The sequence below is a fragment of the Salvia hispanica genome, chromosome 5 (genome assembly GCF_029641045.1).
Source record: "Salvia hispanica isolate PSC_SH4W2 chromosome 5, Shi_PSC_v1, whole genome shotgun sequence".
In the NCBI taxonomy this organism is placed as follows: Eukaryota; Viridiplantae; Streptophyta; class Magnoliopsida; order Lamiales; family Lamiaceae; genus Salvia; species Salvia hispanica.
The window spans coordinates 10,237,479-10,258,797 of NC_142696.1; the positions used below are offsets into that span (position 1 = coordinate 10,237,479).

Below are 21,319 nucleotides of genomic sequence, written 5' to 3' on the forward strand. Positions count from 1 at the left end.
CGGTGATATGCTGTGGGTCCCGTAACTCCTTCCGGATCAAAAGTTATGCCTGTGTGAAGGGTGGGGGATCAGAACCTGCGCACGGGAGCGTACGCTATGACAGAATAAAGTGCGAGGCTATTGATGGGTGCGATCATACCAGCACTAATGCACCGGATCCCATCAGAACTCCGAAGTTAAGCGTGGTTGGGCGAGAGTAGTACTAGGATGGGTGACCCCCTGGGAAGTCCTCGTGTTGCACCCCTTTTTTTGCGAGTGCCTTCATTTTTTTTTTCCGTTCAGTTGGTCTTGATGTGGTCCGACACTCGATTAGCTGTTGTCGAGTACGAGGACAAAAAGTACGACAAACTCCACGAGCCGGTGACGAGCGGGTCCCACAATCTTAAACGTGCCGAAAAACAGTAGCTGCGAACTAAAAGTGTTCGAAATGGCTCGAAACGGCCTCTTTTTGCTTCCCGGAGTAGCCACGGGCTCTACACTTAGCTCAGAACGTGGGGCTCGGCGAGAGCTTCGCGGTGATATGCTTTGGGTCCCGTAACTCCTTCCGGATCAAAAGTTATGCCTGTGTGAAGGGTGGGGGATCAGAACCTGCGCACGGGAGCGTACGATATGAAAGAATAAAGTGCGAGGCTATTGATGGGTGCGATCATACCAGCCCTAATGCACCGGATCCCATCAGAACTCCGAAGTTAAGCTTGCTTGGGCGAGAGTAGTACTAGGATGGGTGACCCCCTGGGAAGTCCTCGTGTTGCACCCCTTTTTTTGCGAGTGCGTTCATTTTTTTTTTCCGTTCAGTTGGTCTTGATGTGGTCCGACACTCGATTAGCTGTTGTCGAGTACGAGGACAAAAAGTACGACGAACTCCACGAGCCGGTGACGAGCGGGTCCCACAATCTTAAATGTGCCGAAAAACAGTAGCTGCGAACTAAAAGTGTTCGAAATGGCTCGAAACGGCCTCTTTTTGCTTCCCGGAGTAGCCACGGGCTGTACACTTAGCTCAGAACGTGGGGCTCGGCGAGAGCTTCGCGGTGATATGCTGTGGGTCCCGTAACTCCTTCCGGATCAAAAGTTATGCCTGTGTGAAGGGTGGGGGATCAGAACCTGCGCACGGGAGCGTACGCTATGACAGAATAAAGTGCGAGGCTATTGATGGGTGCGATCATACCAGCACTAATGCACCGGATCCCATCAGAACTCCGAAGTTAAGCGTGGTTGGGCGAGAGTAGTACTAGGATGGGTGACCCCCTGGGAAGTCCTCGTGTTGCACCCCTTTTTTTGCGAGTGCCTTCATTTTTTTTTTCCGTTCAGTTGGTCTTGATGTGGTCCGACACTCGATTAGCTGTTGTCGAGTACGAGGACAAAAAGTACGACAAACTCCACGAGCCGGTGACGAGCGGGTCCCACAATCTTAAACGTGCCGAAAAACAGTAGCTGCGAACTAAAAGTGTTCGAAATGGCTCGAAACGGCCTCTTTTTGCTTCCCGGAGTAGCCACGGGCTCTACACTTAGCTCAGAACGTGGGGCTCGGCGAGAGCTTCGCGGTGATATGCTGTGGGTCCCGTAACTCCTTCCGGATCAAAAGTTATGCCTGTGTGAAGGGTGGGGGATCAGAACCTGCGCACGGGAGCGTACGCTATGACAGAATAAAGTGCGAGGCTATTGATGGGTGCGATCATACCAGCACTAATGCACCGGATCCCATCCGAACTCCGAAGTTATGCGTGCTTGGGCGAGAGTAGTACTAGGATGGGTGACCCCCTGGGAAGTCCTTGTGTTGCACCCCTTTTTTTGCGAGTGCGTTCATTTTTTTTTTCCATTCATTTGGTCTTGATGTGGTCCGACACTCGATTAGCTGTTGTCGAGTACGAGGACAAAAAGTACGACAAACTCCACGAGCCGGTGACGAGCGGGTCCCACAATCTTAAACGTGCCGAAAAACAGTAGCTGCGAACTAAAAGTGTTCGAAATGGCTCGAAACGGCCTCTTTTTGCTTCCCGGAGTAGCCACGGGCTCTACACTTAGCTCAGAACGTGGGGCTCGGCGAGAGCTTCGCGGTGATATGCTTTGGGTCCCGTAACTCCTTCCGGATCAAAAGTTATGCCTGTGTGAAGGGTGGGGGATCAGAACCTGCGCACGGGAGCGTACGATATGAAAGAATAAAGTGCGAGGCTATTGATGGGTGCGATCATACCAGCCCTAATGCACCGGATCCCATCAGAACTCCGAAGTTAAGCTTGCTTGGGCGAGAGTAGTACTAGGATGGGTGACCCCCTGGGAAGTCCTCGTGTTGCACCCCTTTTTTTGCGAGTGCGTTCATTTTTTTTTCCGTTCAGTTGGTCTTGATGTGGTCCGACACTCGATTAGCTGTTGTCGAGTACGAGGACAAAAAGTACGACGAACTCCACGAGCCGGTGACGAGCGGGTCCCACAATCTTAAATGTGCCGAAAAACAGTAGCTGCGAACTAAAAGTGTTCGAAATGGCTCGAAACGGCCTCTTTTTGCTTCCCGGAGTAGCCACGGGCTGTACACTTAGCTCAGAACGTGGGGCTCGGCGAGAGCTTCGCGGTGATATGCTGTGGGTCCCGTAACTCCTTCCGGATCAAAAGTTATGCCTGTGTGAAGGGTGGGGGATCAGAACCTGCGCACGGGAGCGTACGCTATGACAGAATAAAGTGCGAGGCTATTGATGGGTGCGATCATACCAGCACTAATGCACCGGATCCCATCAGAACTCCGAAGTTAAGCGTGGTTGGGCGAGAGTAGTACTAGGATGGGTGACCCCCTGGGAAGTCCTCGTGTTGCACCCCTTTTTTTGCGAGTGCCTTCATTTTTTTTTTCCGTTCAGTTGGTCTTGATGTGGTCCGACACTCGATTAGCTGTTGTCGAGTACGAGGACAAAAAGTACGACAAACTCCACGAGCCGGTGACGAGCGGGTCCCACAATCTTAAACGTGCCGAAAAACAGTAGCTGCGAACTAAAAGTGTTCGAAATGGCTCGAAACGGCCTCTTTTTGCTTCCCGGAGTAGCCACGGGCTCTACACTTAGCTCAGAACGTGGGGCTCGGCGAGAGCTTCGCGGTGATATGCTGTGGGTCCCGTAACTCCTTCCGGATCAAAAGTTATGCCTGTGTGAAGGGTGGGGGATCAGAACCTGCGCACGGGAGCGTACGCTATGACAGAATAAAGTGCGAGGCTATTGATGGGTGCGATCATACCAGCACTAATGCACCGGATCCCATCCGAACTCCGAAGTTATGCGTGCTTGGGCGAGAGTAGTACTAGGATGGGTGACCCCCTGGGAAGTCCTTGTGTTGCACCCCTTTTTTTGCGAGTGCGTTCATTTTTTTTTTCCATTCATTTGGTCTTGATGTGGTCCGACACTCGATTAGCTGTTGTCGAGTACGAGGACAAAAAGTACGACAATCTCCACGAGCCGGTGACGAGCGGGTCCCACAATCTTAAACATGCCGAAAAACAGTAGCTGCGAACTAAAAGTGTTCGAAATGGCTCGAAACGGCCTCTTTTTGCTTCCCGGAGTAGCCACGGGCTGTACCCGTAGCTCAGAACGTGGGGCTCGGCGAGAGCTTCGCGGTGATATGTTGTGGGTCCCGTAACTCATTCCCGATCAAAAGTTATACCCGTCTGGAGGGTGGGGGATCAGAACCTGCGCACGGGAGCGTACGCTATGAAAGAATAAAGTGCGGGGCTATTGATGGGTGCGATCATACCAGCACTAATGCACCGGATCCCATCAGAACTCCGAAGTTAAGCGTGCTTGGGCGAGAGTAGTACTAGGATGGGTGACCCCCTGTTGCACCCCTTTTTTTGCGAGTGCGTTCATTTTTTTTCCGTTCAGTTGGTCTTGATGTGGTCCGACACTCGATTAGTGGTTGTCGAGTACGAGGACAAAAAGTACGACAATCTCCACGAGCCGGTGATGAGCGGGTCCCACAATCTTAAACGTGCCGAAAAACTGTAGCTGCGAACTAAAAGTGTTCGAAATGGCTCGAAACGGCCTCTTTTTGCTTCCCGGAGTAGCCACGGGCTGTACACTTAGCTCAGAACGTGGGGCTCGGCGAGAGCTTCGCGGTGATATGCTGTGGGTCCCGTAACTCCTTCCGGATCAAAAGTTATGCCTGTGTGAAGGGTGGGGGATCAGAACCTGCGCACGGGAGCGTACGCTATGACAGAATAAAGTGCGAGGCTATTGATGGGTGCGATCATACCAGCACTAATGCACCGGATCCCATCAGAACTCCGAAGTTATGCGTGCTTGGGCGAGAGTAGTACTAGGATGGGTGACCCCCTGGGAAGTCCTTGTGTTGCACCCCTTTTTTTGCGAGTGCGTTCATTTTTTTTTTCCATTCATTTGGTCTTGATGTGGTCCGACACTCGATTAGCTGTTGTCGAGTACGAGGACAAAAAGTACGACAATCTCCACGAGCCGGTGACGAGCGGGTCCCACAATCTTAAACGTGCCGAAAAACAGTAGCTGCGAACTAAAAGTGTTCGAAATGGCTCGAAACGGCCTCTTTTTGCTTCCCGGAGTAGCCACGGGCTGTACCCATAGCTCAGAACGTGGGGCTCGGCGAGAGCTTCGCGGTGATATGTTGTGGGTCCCGTAACTCATTCCCGATCAAAAGTTATACCCGTCTGGAGGGTGGGGGATCAGAACCTGCGCACGGGAGCGTACGCTATGAAAGAATAAAGTGCGGGGCTATTGATGGGTGCGATCATACCAGCACTAATGCACCGGATCCCATCAGAACTCCGAAGTTAAGCGTGCTTGGGCGAGAGTAGTACTAGGATGGGTGACCCCCTGTTGCACCCCATTTTTTGCGAGTGCGTTCATTTTTTTTCCGTTCAGTTGGTCTTGATGTGGTCCGACACTCGATTAGTGGTTGTCGAGTACGAGGACAAAAAGTACGACAATCTCCACGAGCCGGTGATGAGCGGGTCCCACAATCTTAAACGTGCCGAAAAACTGTAGCTGCGAACTAAAAGTGTTCGAAATGGCTCGAAACGGCCTCTTTTTGCTTCCCGGAGTAGCCACGGGCTGTACCCGTAGCTCAGAACGTGGGGCTCGGCGAGAGCTTCGCGGTGATATGCTTTGGGTCCCGTAACTCCTTCCGGATCAAAAGTTATGCCTGTGTGAAGGGTGGGGGATCAGAACCTGCGCACGGGAGCGTACGATATGAAAGAATAAAGTGCGAGGCTATTGATGGGTGCGATCATACCAGCCCTAATGCACCGGATCCCATCAGAACTCCGAAGTTAAGCTTGCTTGGGCGAGAGTAGTACTAGGATGGGTGACCCCCTGGGAAGTCCTCGTGTTGCACCCCTTTTTTTGCGAGTGCGTTCATTTTTTTTTCCGTTCAGTTGGTCTTGATGTGGTCCGACACTCGATTAGCTGTTGTCGAGTACGAGGACAAAAAGTACGACGAACTCCACGAGCCGGTGACGAGCGGGTCCCACAATCTTAAATGTGCCGAAAAACAGTAGCTGCGAACTAAAAGTGTTCGAAATGGCTCGAAACGGCCTCTTTTTGCTTCCCGGAGTAGCCACGGGCTGTACACTTAGCTCAGAACGTGGGGCTCGGCGAGAGCTTCGCGGTGATATGCTGTGGGTCCCGTAACTCCTTCCGGATCAAAAGTTATGCCTGTGTGAAGGGTGGGGGATCAGAACCTGCGCACGGGAGCGTACGCTATGACAGAATAAAGTGCGAGGCTATTGATGGGTGCGATCATACCAGCACTAATGCACCGGATCCCATCAGAACTCCGAAGTTAAGCGTGGTTGGGCGAGAGTAGTACTAGGATGGGTGACCCCCTGGGAAGTCCTCGTGTTGCACCCCTTTTTTTGCGAGTGCCTTCATTTTTTTTTTCCGTTCAGTTGGTCTTGATGTGGTCCGACACTCGATTAGCTGTTGTCGAGTACGAGGACAAAAAGTACGACAAACTCCACGAGCCGGTGACGAGCGGGTCCCACAATCTTAAACGTGCCGAAAAACAGTAGCTGCGAACTAAAAGTGTTCGAAATGGCTCGAAACGGCCTCTTTTTGCTTCCCGGAGTAGCCACGGGCTCTACACTTAGCTCAGAACGTGGGGCTCGGCGAGAGCTTCGCGGTGATATGCTGTGGGTCCCGTAACTCCTTCCGGATCAAAAGTTATGCCTGTGTGAAGGGTGGGGGATCAGAACCTGCGCACGGGAGCGTACGCTATGACAGAATAAAGTGCGAGGCTATTGATGGGTGCGATCATACCAGCACTAATGCACCGGATCCCATCCGAACTCCGAAGTTATGCGTGCTTGGGCGAGAGTAGTACTAGGATGGGTGACCCCCTGGGAAGTCCTTGTGTTGCACCCCTTTTTTTGCGAGTGCGTTCATTTTTTTTTTCCATTCATTTGGTCTTGATGTGGTCCGACACTCGATTAGCTGTTGTCGAGTACGAGGACAAAAAGTACGACAATCTCCACGAGCCGGTGACGAGCGGGTCCCACAATCTTAAACATGCCGAAAAACAGTAGCTGCGAACTAAAAGTGTTCGAAATGGCTCGAAACGGCCTCTTTTTGCTTCCCGGAGTAGCCACGGGCTGTACCCGTAGCTCAGAACGTGGGGCTCGGCGAGAGCTTCGCGGTGATATGTTGTGGGTCCCGTAACTCATTCCCGATCAAAAGTTATACCCGTCTGGAGGGTGGGGGATCAGAACCTGCGCACGGGAGCGTACGCTATGAAAGAATAAAGTGCGGGGCTATTGATGGGTGCGATCATACCAGCACTAATGCACCGGATCCCATCAGAACTCCGAAGTTAAGCGTGCTTGGGCGAGAGTAGTACTAGGATGGGTGACCCCCTGTTGCACCCCTTTTTTTGCGAGTGCGTTCATTTTTTTTCCGTTCAGTTGGTCTTGATGTGGTCCGACACTCGATTAGTGGTTGTCGAGTACGAGGACAAAAAGTACGACAATCTCCACGAGCCGGTGATGAGCGGGTCCCACAATCTTAAACGTGCCGAAAAACTGTAGCTGCGAACTAAAAGTGTTCGAAATGGCTCGAAACGGCCTCTTTTTGCTTCCCGGAGTAGCCACGGGCTGTACACTTAGCTCAGAACGTGGGGCTCGGCGAGAGCTTCGCGGTGATATGCTGTGGGTCCCGTAACTCCTTCCGGATCAAAAGTTATGCCTGTGTGAAGGGTGGGGGATCAGAACCTGCGCACGGGAGCGTACGCTATGACAGAATAAAGTGCGAGGCTATTGATGGGTGCGATCATACCAGCACTAATGCACCGGATCCCATCAGAACTCCGAAGTTATGCGTGCTTGGGCGAGAGTAGTACTAGGATGGGTGACCCCCTGGGAAGTCCTTGTGTTGCACCCCTTTTTTTGCGAGTGCGTTCATTTTTTTTTTCCATTCATTTGGTCTTGATGTGGTCCGACACTCGATTAGCTGTTGTCGAGTACGAGGACAAAAAGTACGACAATCTCCACGAGCCGGTGACGAGCGGGTCCCACAATCTTAAACGTGCCGAAAAACAGTAGCTGCGAACTAAAAGTGTTCGAAATGGCTCGAAACGGCCTCTTTTTGCTTCCCGGAGTAGCCACGGGCTGTACCCATAGCTCAGAACGTGGGGCTCGGCGAGAGCTTCGCGGTGATATGTTGTGGGTCCCGTAACTCATTCCCGATCAAAAGTTATACCCGTCTGGAGGGTGGGGGATCAGAACCTGCGCACGGGAGCGTACGCTATGAAAGAATAAAGTGCGGGGCTATTGATGGGTGCGATCATACCAGCACTAATGCACCGGATCCCATCAGAACTCCGAAGTTAAGCGTGCTTGGGCGAGAGTAGTACTAGGATGGGTGACCCCCTGTTGCACCCCATTTTTTGCGAGTGCGTTCATTTTTTTTCCGTTCAGTTGGTCTTGATGTGGTCCGACACTCGATTAGTGGTTGTCGAGTACGAGGACAAAAAGTACGACAATCTCCACGAGCCGGTGATGAGCGGGTCCCACAATCTTAAACGTGCCGAAAAACTGTAGCTGCGAACTAAAAGTGTTCGAAATGGCTCGAAACGGCCTCTTTTTGCTTCCCGGAGTAGCCACGGGCTGTACCCGTAGCTCAGAACGTGGGGCTCGGCGAGAGCTTCGCGGTGATATGCTTTGGGTCCCGTAACTCCTTCCGGATCAAAAGTTATGCCTGTGTGAAGGGTGGGGGATCAGAACCTGCGCACGGGAGCGTACGATATGAAAGAATAAAGTGCGAGGCTATTGATGGGTGCGATCATACCAGCCCTAATGCACCGGATCCCATCAGAACTCCGAAGTTAAGCTTGCTTGGGCGAGAGTAGTACTAGGATGGGTGACCCCCTGGGAAGTCCTCGTGTTGCACCCCTTTTTTTGCGAGTGCGTTCATTTTTTTTTTCCGTTCAGTTGGTCTTGATGTGGTCCGACACTCGATTAGCTGTTGTCGAGTACGAGGACAAAAAGTACGACGAACTCCACGAGCCGGTGACGAGCGGGTCCCACAATCTTAAATGTGCCGAAAAACAGTAGCTGCGAACTAAAAGTGTTCGAAATGGCTCGAAACGGCCTCTTTTTGCTTCCCGGAGTAGCCACGGGCTGTACACTTAGCTCAGAACGTGGGGCTCGGCGAGAGCTTCGCGGTGATATGCTGTGGGTCCCGTAACTCCTTCCGGATCAAAAGTTATGCCTGTGTGAAGGGTGGGGGATCAGAACCTGCGCACGGGAGCGTACGCTATGACAGAATAAAGTGCGAGGCTATTGATGGGTGCGATCATACCAGCACTAATGCACCGGATCCCATCAGAACTCCGAAGTTAAGCGTGGTTGGGCGAGAGTAGTACTAGGATGGGTGACCCCCTGGGAAGTCCTCGTGTTGCACCCCTTTTTTTGCGAGTGCCTTCATTTTTTTTTTCCGTTCAGTTGGTCTTGATGTGGTCCGACACTCGATTAGCTGTTGTCGAGTACGAGGACAAAAAGTACGACAAACTCCACGAGCCGGTGACGAGCGGGTCCCACAATCTTAAACGTGCCGAAAAACAGTAGCTGCGAACTAAAAGTGTTCGAAATGACTCGAAACGGCCTCTTTTTGCTTCCCGGAGTAGCCACGGGCTGTACACTTAGCTCAGAACGTGGGGCTCTGCGAGAGCTTCGCGGTGATATGCTGTGGGTCCCGTAACTCCTTCCGGATCAAAAGTTATGCCTGTGTGAAGGGTGGGGGATCAGAACCTGCGCACGGGAGCGTACGCTATGACAGAATAAAGTGCGAGGCTATTGATGGGTGCGATCATACCAGCACTAATGCACCGGATCCCATCCGAACTCCGAAGTTATGCGTGCTTGGGCGAGAGTAGTACTAGGATGGGTGACCCCCTGGGAAGTCCTTGTGTTGCACCCCTTTTTTTGCGAGTGCGTTCATTTTTTTTTTCCATTCATTTGGTCTTGATGTGGTCCGACACTCGATTAGCTGTTGTCGAGTACGAGGACAAAAAGTACGACAATCTCCACGAGCCGGTGACGAGCGGGTCCCACAATCTTAAACATGCCGAAAAACAGTAGCTGTGAACTAAAAGTGTTCGAAATGGCTCGAAACGGCCTCTTTTTGCTTCCCGGAGTAGCCACGGGCTGTACCCGTAGCTCAGAACGTGGGGCTCGGCGAGAGCTTCGCGGTGATATGTTGTGGGTCCCGTAACTCATTCCCGATCAAAAGTTATACCCGTCTGGAGGGTGGGGGATCAGAACCTGCGCACGGGAGCGTACGCTATGAAAGAATAAAGTGCGGGGCTATTGATGGGTGCGATCATACCAGCACTAATGCACCGGATCCCATCAGAACTCCGAAGTTAAGCGTGCTTGGGCGAGAGTAGTACTAGGATGGGTGACCCCCTGTTGCACCCCTTTTTTTGCGAGTGCGTTCATTTTTTTTCCGTTCAGTTGGTCTTGATGTGGTCCGACACTCGATTAGTGGTTGTCGAGTACGAGGACAAAAAGTACGACAATCTCCACGAGCCGGTGATGAGCGGGTCCCACAATCTTAAACGTGCCGAAAAACTGTAGCTGCGAACTAAAAGTGTTCGAAATGGCTCGAAACGGCCTCTTTTTGCTTCCCGGAGTAGCCACGGGCTGTACACTTAGCTCAGAACGTGGGGCTCGGCGAGAGCTTCGCGGTGATATGCTGTGGGTCCCGTAACTCCTTCCGGATCAAAAGTTATGCCTGTGTGAAGGGTGGGGGATCAGAACCTGCGCACGGGAGCGTACGCTATGAAAGAATAAAGTGCGGGGCTATTGATGGGTGCGATCATACCAGCACTAATGCACCGGATCCCATCAGAACTCCGAAGTTAAGCGTGCTTGGGCGAGAGTAGTACTAGGATGGGTGACCCCCTGTTGCACCCCTTTTTTTGCGAGTGCGTTCATTTTTTTTCCGTTCAGTTGGTCTTGATGTGGTCCGACACTCGATTAGTGGTTGTCGAGTACGAGGACAAAAAGTACGACAATCTCCACGAGCCGGTGATGAGCAGGTCCCACAATCTTAAACGTGCCGAAAAACTGTAGCTGCGAACTAAAAGTGTTCGAAATGGCTCGAAACGGCCTCTTTTTGCTTCCCGGAGTAGCCACGGGCTGTACACTTAGCTCAGAACGTGGGGCTCGGCGAGAGCTTCGCGGTGATATGCTGTGGGTCCCGTAACTCCTTCCGGATCAAAAGTTATGCCTGTGTGAAGGGTGGGGGATCAGAACCTGCGCACGGGAGCGTACGCTATGACAGAATAAAGTGCGAGGCTATTGATGGGTGCGATCATACCAGCACTAATGCACCGGATCCCATCAGAACTCCGAAGTTATGCGTGCTTGGGCGAGAGTAGTACTAGGATGGGTGACCCCCTGGGAAGTCCTTGTGTTGCACCCCTTTTTTTGCGAGTGCGTTCATTTTTTTTTTCCATTCATTTGGTCTTGATGTGGTCCGACACTCGATTAGCTGTTGTCGAGTACGAGGACAAAAAGTACGACAATCTCCACGAGCCGGTGATGAGCGGGTCCCACAATCTTAAACGTGCCGAAAAACAGTAGCTGCGAACTAAAAGTGTTCGAAATGGCTCGAAACGGCCTCTTTTTGCTTCCCGGAGTAGCCACGGGCTGTACCCATAGCTCAGAACGTGGGGCTCGGCGAGAGCTTCGCGGTGATATGTTGTGGGTCCCGTAACTCATTCCCGATCAAAAGTTATACCCGTCTGGAGGGTGGGGGATCAGAACCTGCGCACGGGAGCGTACGCTATGAAAGAATAAAGTGCGGGGCTATTGATGGGTGCGATCATACCAGCACTAATGCACCGGATCCCATCAGAACTCCGAAGTTAAGCGTGCTTGGGCGAGAGTAGTACTAGGATGGGTGACCCCCTGTTGCACCCCATTTTTTGCGAGTGCGTTCATTTTTTTTCCGTTCAGTTGGTCTTGATGTGGTCCGACACTCGATTAGTGGTTGTCGAGTACGAGGACAAAAAGTACGACAATCTCCACGAGCCGGTGATGAGCGGGTCCCACAATCTTAAACGTGCCGAAAAACTGTAGCTGCGAACTAAAAGTGTTCGAAATGGCTCGAAACGGCCTCTTTTTGCTTCCCGGAGTAGCCACGGGCTGTACCCGTAGCTCAGAACGTGGGGCTCGGCGAGAGCTTCGCGGTGATATGCTTTGGGTCCCGTAACTCCTTCCGGATCAAAAGTTATGCCTGTGTGAAGGGTGGGGGATCAGAACCTGCGCACGGGAGCGTACGATATGAAAGAATAAAGTGCGAGGCTATTGATGGGTGCGATCATACCAGCCCTAATGCACCGGATCCCATCAGAACTCCGAAGTTAAGCTTGCTTGGGCGAGAGTAGTACTAGGATGGGTGACCCCCTGGGAAGTCCTCGCGTTGCACCCCTTTTTTTGCGAGTGCGTTCATTTTTTTTTTCCGTTCAGTTGGTCTTGATGTGGTCCGACACTCGATTAGCTGTTGTCGAGTACGAGGACAAAAAGTACGACGAACTCCACGAGCCGGTGACGAGCGGGTCCCACAATCTTAAATGTGCCGAAAAACAGTAGCTGCGAACTAAAAGTGTTCGAAATGGCTCGAAACGGCCTCTTTTTGCTTCCCGGAGTAGCCACGGGCTGTACACTTAGCTCAGAACGTGGGGCTCGGCGAGAGCTTCGCGGTGATATGCTGTGGGTCCCGTAACTCCTTCCGGATCAAAAGTTATGCCTGTGTGAAGGGTGGGGGATCAGAACCTGCGCACGGGAGCGTACGCTATGACAGAATAAAGTGCGAGGCTATTGATGGGTGCGATCATACCAGCACTAATGCACCGGATCCCATCAGAACTCCGAAGTTAAGCGTGGTTGGGCGAGAGTAGTACTAGGATGGGTGACCCCCTGGGAAGTCCTCGTGTTGCACCCCTTTTTTTGCGAGTGCCTTCATTTTTTTTTTCCGTTCAGTTGGTCTTGATGTGGTCCGACACTCGATTAGCTGTTGTCGAGTACGAGGACAAAAAGTACGACAAACTCCACGAGCCGGTGACGAGCGGGTCCCACAATCTTAAACGTGCCGAAAAACAGTAGCTGCGAACTAAAAGTGTTCGAAATGACTCGAAACGGCCTCTTTTTGCTTCCCGGAGTAGCCACGGGCTGTACACTTAGCTCAGAACGTGGGGCTCGGCGAGAGCTTCGCGGTGATATGCTGTGGGTCCCGTAACTCCTTCCGGATCAAAAGTTATGCCTGTGTGAAGGGTGGGGGATCAGAACCTGCGCACGGGAGCGTACGCTATGACAGAATAAAGTGCGAGGCTATTGATGGGTGCGATCATACCAGCACTAATGCACCGGATCCCATCCGAACTCCGAAGTTATGCGTGCTTGGGCGAGAGTAGTACTAGGATGGGTGACCCCCTGGGAAGTCCTTGTGTTGCACCCCTTTTTTTGCGAGTGCGTTCATTTTTTTTTTCCATTCATTTGGTCTTGATGTGGTCCGACACTCGATTAGCTGTTGTCGAGTACGAGGACAAAAAGTACGACAATCTCCACGAGCCGGTGACGAGCGGGTCCCACAATCTTAAACATGCCGAAAAACAGTAGCTGCGAACTAAAAGTGTTCGAAATGGCTCGAAACAGCCTCTTTTTGCTTCCCGGAGTAGCCACGGGCTGTACACTTAGCTCAGAACGTGGGGCTCGGCGAGAGCTTCGCGGTGATATGCTGTGGGTCCCGTAACTCCTTCCGGATCAAAAGTTATGCCTGTGTGAAGGGTGGGGGATCAGAACCTGCGCACGGGAGCGTACGCTATGACAGAATAAAGTGCGAGGCTATTGATGGGTGCGATCATACCAGCACTAATGCACCGGATCCCATCAGAACTCCGAAGTTAAGCGTGGTTGGGCGAGAGTAGTACTAGGATGGGTGACCCCCTGGGAAGTCCTCGTGTTGCACCCCTTTTTTTGCGAGTGCCTTCATTTTTTTTTTCCGTTCATTTGGTCTTGATGTGGTCCGACACTCGATTAGCTGTTGTCGAGTACGAGGACAAAAAGTACGACAAACTCCACGAGCCGGTGACGAGCGGGTCCCACAATCTTAAACGTGCCGAAAAACAGTAGCTGCGGACTAAAAGTGTTCGAAATGACTCGAAACGGCCTCTTTTTGCTTCCCGGAGTAGCCACGGGCTGTACACTTAGCTCAGAACGTGGGGCTCGGCGAGAGCTTCGCGGTGATATGCTGTGGGTCCCGTAACTCCTTCCGGATCAAAAGTTATGCCTGTGTGAAGGGTGGGGGATCAGAACCTGCGCACGGGAGCGTACGCTATGACAGAATAAAGTGCGAGGCTATTGATGGGTGCGATCATACCAGCACTAATGCACCGGATCCCATCAGAACTCCGAAGTTAAGCGTGGTTGGGCGAGAGTAGTACTAGGATGGGTGACCCCCTGGGAAGTCCTCGTGTTGCACCCCTTTTTTTGCGAGTGCCTTCATTTTTTTTTTCCGTTCAGTTGGTCTTGATGTGGTCCGACACTCGATTAGCTGTTGTCGAGTACGAGGACAAAAAGTACGACAAACTCCACGAGCCGGTGACGAGCGGGTCCCACAATCTTAAACGTGCCGAAAAACAGTAGCTGCGAACTAAAAGTGTTCGAAATGACTCGAAACGGCCTCTTTTTGCTTCCCGGAGTAGCCACGGGCTGTACACTTAGCTCAGAACGTGGGGCTCGGCGAGAGCTTCGCGGTGATATGCTGTGGGTCCCGTAACTCCTTCCGGATCAAAAGTTATGCCTGTGTGAAGGGTGGGGGATCAGAACCTGCGCACGGGAGCGTACGCTATGACAGAATAAAGTGCGAGGCTATTGATGGGTGCGATCATACCAGCACTAATGCACCGGATCCCATCCGAACTCCGAAGTTATGCGTGCTTGGGCGAGAGTAGTACTAGGATGGGTGACCCCCTGGGAAGTCCTTGTGTTGCACCCCTTTTTTTGCGAGTGCGTTCATTTTTTTTTTCCATTCATTTGGTCTTGATGTGGTCCGACACTCGATTAGCTGTTGTCGAGTACGAGGACAAAAAGTACGACAATCTCCACGAGCCGGTGACGAGCGGGTCCCACAATCTTAAACATGCCGAAAAACAGTAGCTGCGAACTAAAAGTGTTCGAAATGGCTCGAAACAGCCTCTTTTTGCTTCCCGGAGTAGCCACGGGCTGTACACTTAGCTCAGAACGTGGGGCTCGGCGAGAGCTTCGCGGTGATATGCTGTGGGTCCCGTAACTCCTTCCGGATCAAAAGTTATGCCTGTGTGAAGGGTGGGGGATCAGAACCTGCGCACGGGAGCGTACGCTATGACAGAATAAAGTGCGAGGCTATTGATGGGTGCGATCATACCAGCACTAATGCACCGGATCCCATCAGAACTCCGAAGTTAAGCGTGCTTGGGCGAGAGTAGTACTAGGATGGGTGACCCCCTGTTGCACCCCTTTTTTTGCGAGTGCGTTCATTTTTTTTCCGTTCAGTTGGTCTTGATGTGGTCCGACACTCGATTAGTGGTTGTCGAGTACGAGGACAAAAAGTACGACAATCTCCACGAGCCGGTGATGAGCGGGTCCCACAATCTTAAACGTGCCGAAAAACTGTAGCTGCGAACTAAAAGTGTTCGAAATGGCTCGAAACGGCCTCTTTTTGCTTCCCGGAGTAGCCACGGGCTGTACACTTAGCTCAGAACGTGGGGCTCGGCGAGAGCTTCGCGGTGATATGCTGTGGGTCCCGTAACTCCTTCCGGATCAAAAGTTATGCCTGTGTGAAGGGTGGGGGATCAGAACCTGCGCACGGGAGCGTACGCTATGAAAGAATAAAGTGCGGGGCTATTGATGGGTGCGATCATACCAGCACTAATGCACCGGATCCCATCAGAACTCCGAAGTTAAGCGTGCTTGGGCGAGAGTAGTACTAGGATGGGTGACCCCCTGTTGCACCCCTTTTTTTGCGAGTGCGTTCATTTTTTTTCCGTTCAGTTGGTCTTGATGTGGTCCGACACTCGATTAGTGGTTGTCGAGTACGAGGACAAAAAGTACGACAATCTCCACGAGCCGGTGATGAGCGGGTCCCACAATCTTAAACGTGCCGAAAAACTGTAGCTGCGAACTAAAAGTGTTCGAAATGGCTCGAAACGGCCTCTTTTTGCTTCCCGGAGTAGCCACGGGCTGTACACTTAGCTCAGAACGTGGGGCTCGGCGAGAGCTTCGCGGTGATATGCTGTGGGTCCCGTAACTCCTTCCGGATCAAAAGTTATGCCTGTGTGAAGGGTGGGGGATCAGAACCTGCGCACGGGAGCGTACGCTATGACAGAATAAAGTGCGAGGCTATTGATGGGTGCGATCATACCAGCACTAATGCACCGGATCCCATCAGAACTCCGAAGTTATGCGTGCTTGGGCGAGAGTAGTACTAGGATGGGTGACCCCCTGGGAAGTCCTTGTGTTGCACCCCTTTTTTTGCGAGTGCGTTCATTTTTTTTTTCCATTCATTTGGTCTTGATGTGGTCCGACACTCGATTAGCTGTTGTCGAGTACGAGGACAAAAAGTACGACAATCTCCACGAGCCGGTGACGAGCGGGTCCCACAATCTTAAACGTGCCGAAAAACAGTAGCTGCGAACTAAAAGTGTTCGAAATGGCTCGAAACGGCCTCTTTTTGCTTCCCGGAGTAGCCACGGGCTGTACCCATAGCTCAGAACGTGGGGCTCGGCGAGAGCTTCGCGGTGATATGTTGTGGGTCCCGTAACTCATTCCCGATCAAAAGTTATACCCGTCTGGAGGGTGGGGGATCAGAACCTGCGCACGGGAGCGTACGCTATGAAAGAATAAAGTGCGGGGCTATTGATGGGTGCGATCATACCAGCACTAATGCACCGGATCCCATCAGAACTCCGAAGTTAAGCGTGCTTGGGCGAGAGTAGTACTAGGATGGGTGACCCCCTGTTGCACCCCATTTTTTGCGAGTGCGTTCATTTTTTTTCCGTTCAGTTGGTCTTGATGTGGTCCGACACTCGATTAGTGGTTGTCGAGTACGAGGACAAAAAGTACGACAATCTCCACGAGCCGGTGATGAGCGGGTCCCACAATCTTAAACGTGCCGAAAAACTGTAGCTGCGAACTAAAAGTGTTCGAAATGGCTCGAAACGGCCTCTTTTTGCTTCCCGGAGTAGCCACGGGCTGTACCCGTAGCTCAGAACGTGGGGCTCGGCGAGAGCTTCGCGGTGATATGCTTTGGGTCCCGTAACTCCTTCCGGATCAAAAGTTATGCCTGTGTGAAGGGTGGGGGATCAGAACCTGCGCACGGGAGCGTACGATATGAAAGAATAAAGTGCGAGGCTATTGATGGGTGCGATCATACCAGCCCTAATGCACCGGATCCCATCAGAACTCCGAAGTTAAGCTTGCTTGGGCGAGAGTAGTACTAGGATGGGTGACCCCCTGGGAAGTCCTCGCGTTGCACCCCTTTTTTTGCGAGTGCGTTCATTTTTTTTTTCCGTTCAGTTGGTCTTGATGTGGTCCGACACTCGATTAGCTGTTGTCGAGTACGAGGACAAAAAGTACGACGAACTCCACGAGCCGGTGACGAGCGGGTCCCACAATCTTAAATGTGCCGAAAAACAGTAGCTGCGAACTAAAAGTGTTCGAAATGGCTCGAAACGGCCTCTTTTTGCTTCCCGGAGTAGCCACGGGCTGTACACTTAGCTCAGAACGTGGGGCTCGGCGAGAGCTTCGCGGTGATATGCTGTGGGTCCCGTAACTCCTTCCGGATCAAAAGTTATGCCTGTGTGAAGGGTGGGGGATCAGAACCTGCGCACGGGAGCGTACGCTATGACAGAATAAAGTGCGAGGCTATTGATGGGTGCGATCATACCAGCACTAATGCACCGGATCCCATCAGAACTCCGAAGTTAAGCGTGGTTGGGCGAGAGTAGTACTAGGATGGGTGACCCCCTGGGAAGTCCTCGTGTTGCACCCCTTTTTTTGCGAGTGCCTTCATTTTTTTTTTCCGTTCAGTTGGTCTTGATGTGGTCCGACACTCGATTAGCTGTTGTCGAGTACGAGGACAAAAAGTACGACAAACTCCACGAGCCGGTGACGAGCGGGTCCCACAATCTTAAACGTGCCGAAAAACAGTAGCTGCGAACTAAAAGTGTTCGAAATGACTCGAAACGGCCTCTTTTTGCTTCCCGGAGTAGCCACGGGCTGTACACTTAGCTCAGAACGTGGGGCTCGGCGAGAGCTTCGCGGTGATATGCTGTGGGTCCCGTAACTCCTTCCGGATCAAAAGTTATGCCTGTGTGAAGGGTGGGGGATCAGAACCTGCGCACGGGAGCGTACGCTATGACAGAATAAAGTGCGAGGCTATTGATGGGTGCGATCATACCAGCACTAATGCACCGGATCCCATCCGAACTCCGAAGTTATGCGTGCTTGGGCGAGAGTAGTACTAGGATGGGTGACCCCCTGGGAAGTCCTTGTGTTGCACCCCTTTTTTTGCGAGTGCGTTCATTTTTTTTTTCCATTCATTTGGTCTTGATGTGGTCCGACACTCGATTAGCTGTTGTCGAGTACGAGGACAAAAAGTACGACAATCTCCACGAGCCGGTGACGAGCGGGTCCCACAATCTTAAACATGCCGAAAAACAGTAGCTGCGAACTAAAAGTGTTCGAAATGGCTCGAAACAGCCTCTTTTTGCTTCCCGGAGTAGCCACGGGCTGTACACTTAGCTCAGAACGTGGGGCTCGGCGAGAGCTTCGCGGTGATATGCTGTGGGTCCCGTAACTCCTTCCGGATCAAAAGTTATGCCTGTGTGAAGGGTGGGGGATCAGAACCTGCGCACGGGAGCGTACGCTATGACAGAATAAAGTGCGAGGCTATTGATGGGTGCGATCATACCAGCACTAATGCACCGGATCCCATCAGAACTCCGAAGTTAAGCGTGGTTGGGCGAGAGTAGTACTAGGATGGGTGACCCCCTGGGAAGTCCTCGTGTTGCACCCCTTTTTTTGCGAGTGCCTTCATTTTTTTTTTCCGTTCATTTGGTCTTGATGTGGTCCGACACTCGATTAGCTGTTGTCGAGTACGAGGACAAAAAGTACGACAAACTCCACGAGCCGGTGACGAGCGGGTCCCACAATCTTAAACGTGCCGAAAAACAGTAGCTGCGAACTAAAAGTGTTCGAAATGACTCGAAACGGCCTCTTTTTGCTTCCCGGAGTAGCCACGGGCTGTACACTTAGCTCAGAACGTGGGGCTCGGCGAGAGCTTCGCGGTGATATGCTGTGGGTCCCGTAACTCCTTCCGGATCAAAAGTTATGCCTGTGTGAAGGGTGGGGGATCAGAACCTGCGCACGGGAGCGTACGCTATGACAGAATAAAGTGCGAGGCTATTGATGGGTGCGATCATACCAGCACTAATGCACCGGATCCCATCCGAACTCCGAAGTTATGCGTGCTTGGGCGAGAGTAGTACTAGGATGGGTGACCCCCTGGGAAGTCCTTGTGTTGCACCCCTTTTTTTGCGAGTGCGTTCATTTTTTTTTTCCATTCATTTGGTCTTGATGTGGTCCGACACTCGATTAGCTGTTGTCGAGTACGAGGACAAAAAGTACGACAATCTCCACGAGCCGGTGACGAGCGGGTCCCACAATCTTAAACATGCCGAAAAACAGTAGCTGCGAACTAAAAGTGTTCGAAATGGCTCGAAACGGCCTCTTTTTGCTTCCCGGAGTAGCCACGGGCTGTACCCGTAGCTCAGAACGTGGGGCTCGGCGAGAGCTTCGCGGTGATATGCTGTGGGTCCCGTAACTCCTTCCGGATCAAAAGTTATGCCTGTGTGAAGGGTGGGGGATCAGAACCTGCGCACGGGAGCGTACGCTATGACAGAATAAAGTGCGAGGCTATTGATGGGTGCGATCATACCAGCACTAATGCACCGGATCCCATCCGAACTCCGAAGTTATGCGTGCTTGGGCGAGAGTAGTACTAGGATGGGTGACCCCCTGGGAAGTCCTTGTGTTGCACCCCTTTTTTTGCGAGTGCGTTCATTTTTTTTTTCCATTCATTTGGTCTTGATGTGGTCCGACACTCGATTAGCTGTTGTCGAGTACGAGGACAAAAAGTACGACAATCTCCACGAGCCGGTGACGAGCGGGTCCCACAATCTTAAACATGCCGAAAAACAGTAGCTGTGAACTAAAAGTGTTCGAAATGGCTCGAAACGGCCTCTTTTTGCTTCCCGGAGTAGCCACGGGCTGTACCCGTAGCTCAGAACGTGGGGCTCGGCGAGAGCTTCGCGGTGATATGTTGTGGGTCCCGTAACTCATTCCCGATCAAAAGTTATACCCGTCTGGAGGGTGGGGGATCAGAACCTGCGCACGGGAGCGTACGCTATGAAAGAATAAAGTGCGGGGCTATTGATGGGTGCGATCATACCAGCACTAATGCACCGGATCCCATCAGAACTCCGAAGTTAAGCGTGCTTGGGCGAGAGTAGTACTAGGATGGGTGACCCCCTGTTGCACCCCTTTTTTTGCGAGTGCGTTCATTTTTTTTCCGTTCAGTTGGTCTTGATGTGGTCCGACACTCGATTAGTGGTTGTCGAGTACGAGGACAAAAAGTACGACAATCTCCACGAGCCGGTGATGAGCGGGTCCCACAATCTTAAACGTGCCGAAAAACTGTAGCTGCGAACTAAAAGTGTTCGAAATGGCTCGAAACGGCCTCTTTTTGCTTCCCGGAGTAGCCACGGGCTGTACACTTAGCTCAGAACGTGGGGCTCGGCGAGAGCTTCGCGGTGATATGCTGTGGGTCCCGTAACTCCTTCCGGATCAAAAGTTATGCCTGTGTGAAGGGTGGGGGATCAGAACCTGCGCACGGGAGCGTACGCTATGAAAGAATAAAGTGCGGGGCTATTGATGGGTGCGATCATACCAGCACTAATGCACCGGATCCCATCAGAACTCCGAAGTTAAGCGTGCTTGGGCGAGAGTAGTACTAGGATGGGTGACCCCCTGTTGCACCCCTTTTTTTGCGAGTGCGTTCATTTTTTTTCCGTTCAGTTGGTCTTGATGTGGTCCGACACTCGATTAGTGGTTGTCGAGTACGAGGACAAAAAGTACGACAATCTCCACGAGCCGGTGATGAGCGGGTCCCACAATCTTAAACGTGCCGAAAAACTGTAGGTGCGAACTAAAAGTGTTCGAAATGGCTCGAAACGGCCTCTTTTTGCTTCCCGGAGTAGCCACGGGCTGTACACTTAGCTCAGAACGTGGGGCTCGGCGAGAGCTTCGCGGTGATATGCTGTGGGTCCCGTAACTCCTTCCGGATCAAAAGTTATGCCTGTGTGAAGGGTGGGGGATCAGAACCTGCGCACGGGAGCGTACGCTATGACAGAATAAAGTGCGAGGCTATTGATGGGTGCGATCATACCAGCACTAATGCACCGGATCCCATCAGAACTCCGAAGTTATGCGTGCTTGGGCGAGAGTAGTACTAGGATGGGTGACCCCCTGGGAAGTCCTTGTGTTGCACCCCTTTTTTTGCGAGTGCGTTCATTTTTTTTTTCCATTCATTTGGTCTTGATGTGGTCCGACACTCGATTAGCTGTTGTCGAGTACGAGGACAAAAAGTACGACAATCTCCACGAGCCGGTGACGAGCGGGTCCCACAATCTTAAACGTGCCGAAAAACAGTAGCTGCAAACTAAAAGTGTTCGAAATGGCTCGAAACGGCCTCTTTTTGCTTCCCGGAGTAGCCAC

The 21,319-nt window shown here is 52.1% G+C and overlaps 30 non-coding genes and 12 pseudogenes across 30 annotated transcripts; all 42 read left to right on the forward strand.

Annotated features, from left to right (window-relative positions):
* The first annotated feature begins 125 nt into the window (after window positions 1–125).
* On the forward strand, window positions 126–244 carry LOC148925731 (5S ribosomal RNA). Its single transcript, XR_016132071.1, has one exon. It is a non-coding gene; the product is annotated as a 5S ribosomal RNA (ribosomal RNA).
* A 394-nt stretch (window positions 245–638) lies between these two features.
* LOC148925732 (5S ribosomal RNA) lies at window positions 639–757 on the forward strand. Its single transcript, XR_016131259.1, has one exon. It is a non-coding gene; the product is annotated as a 5S ribosomal RNA (ribosomal RNA).
* Window positions 758–1,151: 394 nt separating this feature from the next.
* LOC148925733 (5S ribosomal RNA) lies at window positions 1,152–1,270 on the forward strand. Its single transcript, XR_016132072.1, has one exon. It is a non-coding gene; the product is annotated as a 5S ribosomal RNA (ribosomal RNA).
* A 394-nt stretch (window positions 1,271–1,664) lies between these two features.
* LOC148925734 (5S ribosomal RNA) lies at window positions 1,665–1,783 on the forward strand. The gene has a single exon (XR_016132210.1). It is a non-coding gene; the product is annotated as a 5S ribosomal RNA (ribosomal RNA).
* Window positions 1,784–2,177: 394 nt separating this feature from the next.
* On the forward strand, window positions 2,178–2,296 carry LOC148925735 (5S ribosomal RNA). Its single transcript, XR_016131260.1, has one exon. It is a non-coding gene; the product is annotated as a 5S ribosomal RNA (ribosomal RNA).
* A 393-nt stretch (window positions 2,297–2,689) lies between these two features.
* Window positions 2,690–2,808, forward strand: LOC148925736 (5S ribosomal RNA). Its single transcript, XR_016132073.1, has one exon. It is a non-coding gene; the product is annotated as a 5S ribosomal RNA (ribosomal RNA).
* Window positions 2,809–3,202: 394 nt separating this feature from the next.
* Window positions 3,203–3,321, forward strand: LOC148925737 (5S ribosomal RNA). The gene has a single exon (XR_016132211.1). It is a non-coding gene; the product is annotated as a 5S ribosomal RNA (ribosomal RNA).
* Window positions 3,322–3,715: 394 nt separating this feature from the next.
* Window positions 3,716–3,821, forward strand: LOC148925738 (5S ribosomal RNA; annotated as a pseudogene).
* A 392-nt stretch (window positions 3,822–4,213) lies between these two features.
* LOC148925739 (5S ribosomal RNA) lies at window positions 4,214–4,332 on the forward strand. Its single transcript, XR_016131124.1, has one exon. It is a non-coding gene; the product is annotated as a 5S ribosomal RNA (ribosomal RNA).
* Window positions 4,333–4,726: 394 nt separating this feature from the next.
* LOC148925740 (5S ribosomal RNA) lies at window positions 4,727–4,832 on the forward strand (annotated as a pseudogene).
* Window positions 4,833–5,224: 392 nt separating this feature from the next.
* LOC148925741 (5S ribosomal RNA) lies at window positions 5,225–5,343 on the forward strand. The gene has a single exon (XR_016131261.1). It is a non-coding gene; the product is annotated as a 5S ribosomal RNA (ribosomal RNA).
* Window positions 5,344–5,736: 393 nt separating this feature from the next.
* LOC148925742 (5S ribosomal RNA) lies at window positions 5,737–5,855 on the forward strand. Its single transcript, XR_016132074.1, has one exon. It is a non-coding gene; the product is annotated as a 5S ribosomal RNA (ribosomal RNA).
* Window positions 5,856–6,249: 394 nt separating this feature from the next.
* LOC148925743 (5S ribosomal RNA) lies at window positions 6,250–6,368 on the forward strand. Its single transcript, XR_016132213.1, has one exon. It is a non-coding gene; the product is annotated as a 5S ribosomal RNA (ribosomal RNA).
* Window positions 6,369–6,762: 394 nt separating this feature from the next.
* On the forward strand, window positions 6,763–6,868 carry LOC148925744 (5S ribosomal RNA; annotated as a pseudogene).
* Window positions 6,869–7,260: 392 nt separating this feature from the next.
* Window positions 7,261–7,379, forward strand: LOC148925745 (5S ribosomal RNA). The gene has a single exon (XR_016131125.1). It is a non-coding gene; the product is annotated as a 5S ribosomal RNA (ribosomal RNA).
* A 394-nt stretch (window positions 7,380–7,773) lies between these two features.
* Window positions 7,774–7,879, forward strand: LOC148925746 (5S ribosomal RNA; annotated as a pseudogene).
* A 392-nt stretch (window positions 7,880–8,271) lies between these two features.
* LOC148925747 (5S ribosomal RNA) lies at window positions 8,272–8,390 on the forward strand. Its single transcript, XR_016131262.1, has one exon. It is a non-coding gene; the product is annotated as a 5S ribosomal RNA (ribosomal RNA).
* Window positions 8,391–8,784: 394 nt separating this feature from the next.
* Window positions 8,785–8,903, forward strand: LOC148925748 (5S ribosomal RNA). The gene has a single exon (XR_016132075.1). It is a non-coding gene; the product is annotated as a 5S ribosomal RNA (ribosomal RNA).
* A 394-nt stretch (window positions 8,904–9,297) lies between these two features.
* Window positions 9,298–9,416, forward strand: LOC148925749 (5S ribosomal RNA). Its single transcript, XR_016132214.1, has one exon. It is a non-coding gene; the product is annotated as a 5S ribosomal RNA (ribosomal RNA).
* A 394-nt stretch (window positions 9,417–9,810) lies between these two features.
* LOC148925750 (5S ribosomal RNA) lies at window positions 9,811–9,916 on the forward strand (annotated as a pseudogene).
* A 392-nt stretch (window positions 9,917–10,308) lies between these two features.
* Window positions 10,309–10,414, forward strand: LOC148925751 (5S ribosomal RNA; annotated as a pseudogene).
* A 392-nt stretch (window positions 10,415–10,806) lies between these two features.
* On the forward strand, window positions 10,807–10,925 carry LOC148925752 (5S ribosomal RNA). Its single transcript, XR_016131126.1, has one exon. It is a non-coding gene; the product is annotated as a 5S ribosomal RNA (ribosomal RNA).
* A 394-nt stretch (window positions 10,926–11,319) lies between these two features.
* LOC148925753 (5S ribosomal RNA) lies at window positions 11,320–11,425 on the forward strand (annotated as a pseudogene).
* Window positions 11,426–11,817: 392 nt separating this feature from the next.
* LOC148925754 (5S ribosomal RNA) lies at window positions 11,818–11,936 on the forward strand. Its single transcript, XR_016131498.1, has one exon. It is a non-coding gene; the product is annotated as a 5S ribosomal RNA (ribosomal RNA).
* A 394-nt stretch (window positions 11,937–12,330) lies between these two features.
* Window positions 12,331–12,449, forward strand: LOC148925755 (5S ribosomal RNA). Its single transcript, XR_016132076.1, has one exon. It is a non-coding gene; the product is annotated as a 5S ribosomal RNA (ribosomal RNA).
* Window positions 12,450–12,843: 394 nt separating this feature from the next.
* On the forward strand, window positions 12,844–12,962 carry LOC148925756 (5S ribosomal RNA). The gene has a single exon (XR_016132215.1). It is a non-coding gene; the product is annotated as a 5S ribosomal RNA (ribosomal RNA).
* Window positions 12,963–13,356: 394 nt separating this feature from the next.
* LOC148925757 (5S ribosomal RNA) lies at window positions 13,357–13,475 on the forward strand. Its single transcript, XR_016132077.1, has one exon. It is a non-coding gene; the product is annotated as a 5S ribosomal RNA (ribosomal RNA).
* Window positions 13,476–13,869: 394 nt separating this feature from the next.
* On the forward strand, window positions 13,870–13,988 carry LOC148925758 (5S ribosomal RNA). The gene has a single exon (XR_016132078.1). It is a non-coding gene; the product is annotated as a 5S ribosomal RNA (ribosomal RNA).
* A 394-nt stretch (window positions 13,989–14,382) lies between these two features.
* Window positions 14,383–14,501, forward strand: LOC148925759 (5S ribosomal RNA). The gene has a single exon (XR_016132216.1). It is a non-coding gene; the product is annotated as a 5S ribosomal RNA (ribosomal RNA).
* Window positions 14,502–14,895: 394 nt separating this feature from the next.
* On the forward strand, window positions 14,896–15,001 carry LOC148925760 (5S ribosomal RNA; annotated as a pseudogene).
* Window positions 15,002–15,393: 392 nt separating this feature from the next.
* On the forward strand, window positions 15,394–15,499 carry LOC148925761 (5S ribosomal RNA; annotated as a pseudogene).
* A 392-nt stretch (window positions 15,500–15,891) lies between these two features.
* On the forward strand, window positions 15,892–16,010 carry LOC148925762 (5S ribosomal RNA). The gene has a single exon (XR_016131127.1). It is a non-coding gene; the product is annotated as a 5S ribosomal RNA (ribosomal RNA).
* Window positions 16,011–16,404: 394 nt separating this feature from the next.
* Window positions 16,405–16,510, forward strand: LOC148925763 (5S ribosomal RNA; annotated as a pseudogene).
* A 392-nt stretch (window positions 16,511–16,902) lies between these two features.
* LOC148925764 (5S ribosomal RNA) lies at window positions 16,903–17,021 on the forward strand. The gene has a single exon (XR_016131499.1). It is a non-coding gene; the product is annotated as a 5S ribosomal RNA (ribosomal RNA).
* Window positions 17,022–17,415: 394 nt separating this feature from the next.
* LOC148925765 (5S ribosomal RNA) lies at window positions 17,416–17,534 on the forward strand. The gene has a single exon (XR_016132079.1). It is a non-coding gene; the product is annotated as a 5S ribosomal RNA (ribosomal RNA).
* A 394-nt stretch (window positions 17,535–17,928) lies between these two features.
* On the forward strand, window positions 17,929–18,047 carry LOC148925766 (5S ribosomal RNA). Its single transcript, XR_016132217.1, has one exon. It is a non-coding gene; the product is annotated as a 5S ribosomal RNA (ribosomal RNA).
* Window positions 18,048–18,441: 394 nt separating this feature from the next.
* Window positions 18,442–18,560, forward strand: LOC148925767 (5S ribosomal RNA). The gene has a single exon (XR_016132081.1). It is a non-coding gene; the product is annotated as a 5S ribosomal RNA (ribosomal RNA).
* Window positions 18,561–18,954: 394 nt separating this feature from the next.
* On the forward strand, window positions 18,955–19,073 carry LOC148925768 (5S ribosomal RNA). The gene has a single exon (XR_016132218.1). It is a non-coding gene; the product is annotated as a 5S ribosomal RNA (ribosomal RNA).
* Window positions 19,074–19,467: 394 nt separating this feature from the next.
* On the forward strand, window positions 19,468–19,586 carry LOC148925769 (5S ribosomal RNA). Its single transcript, XR_016132219.1, has one exon. It is a non-coding gene; the product is annotated as a 5S ribosomal RNA (ribosomal RNA).
* A 394-nt stretch (window positions 19,587–19,980) lies between these two features.
* On the forward strand, window positions 19,981–20,086 carry LOC148925770 (5S ribosomal RNA; annotated as a pseudogene).
* Window positions 20,087–20,478: 392 nt separating this feature from the next.
* LOC148925771 (5S ribosomal RNA) lies at window positions 20,479–20,584 on the forward strand (annotated as a pseudogene).
* Window positions 20,585–20,976: 392 nt separating this feature from the next.
* LOC148925772 (5S ribosomal RNA) lies at window positions 20,977–21,095 on the forward strand. Its single transcript, XR_016131128.1, has one exon. It is a non-coding gene; the product is annotated as a 5S ribosomal RNA (ribosomal RNA).
* The last annotated feature ends 224 nt before the right edge of the window (window positions 21,096–21,319 follow it).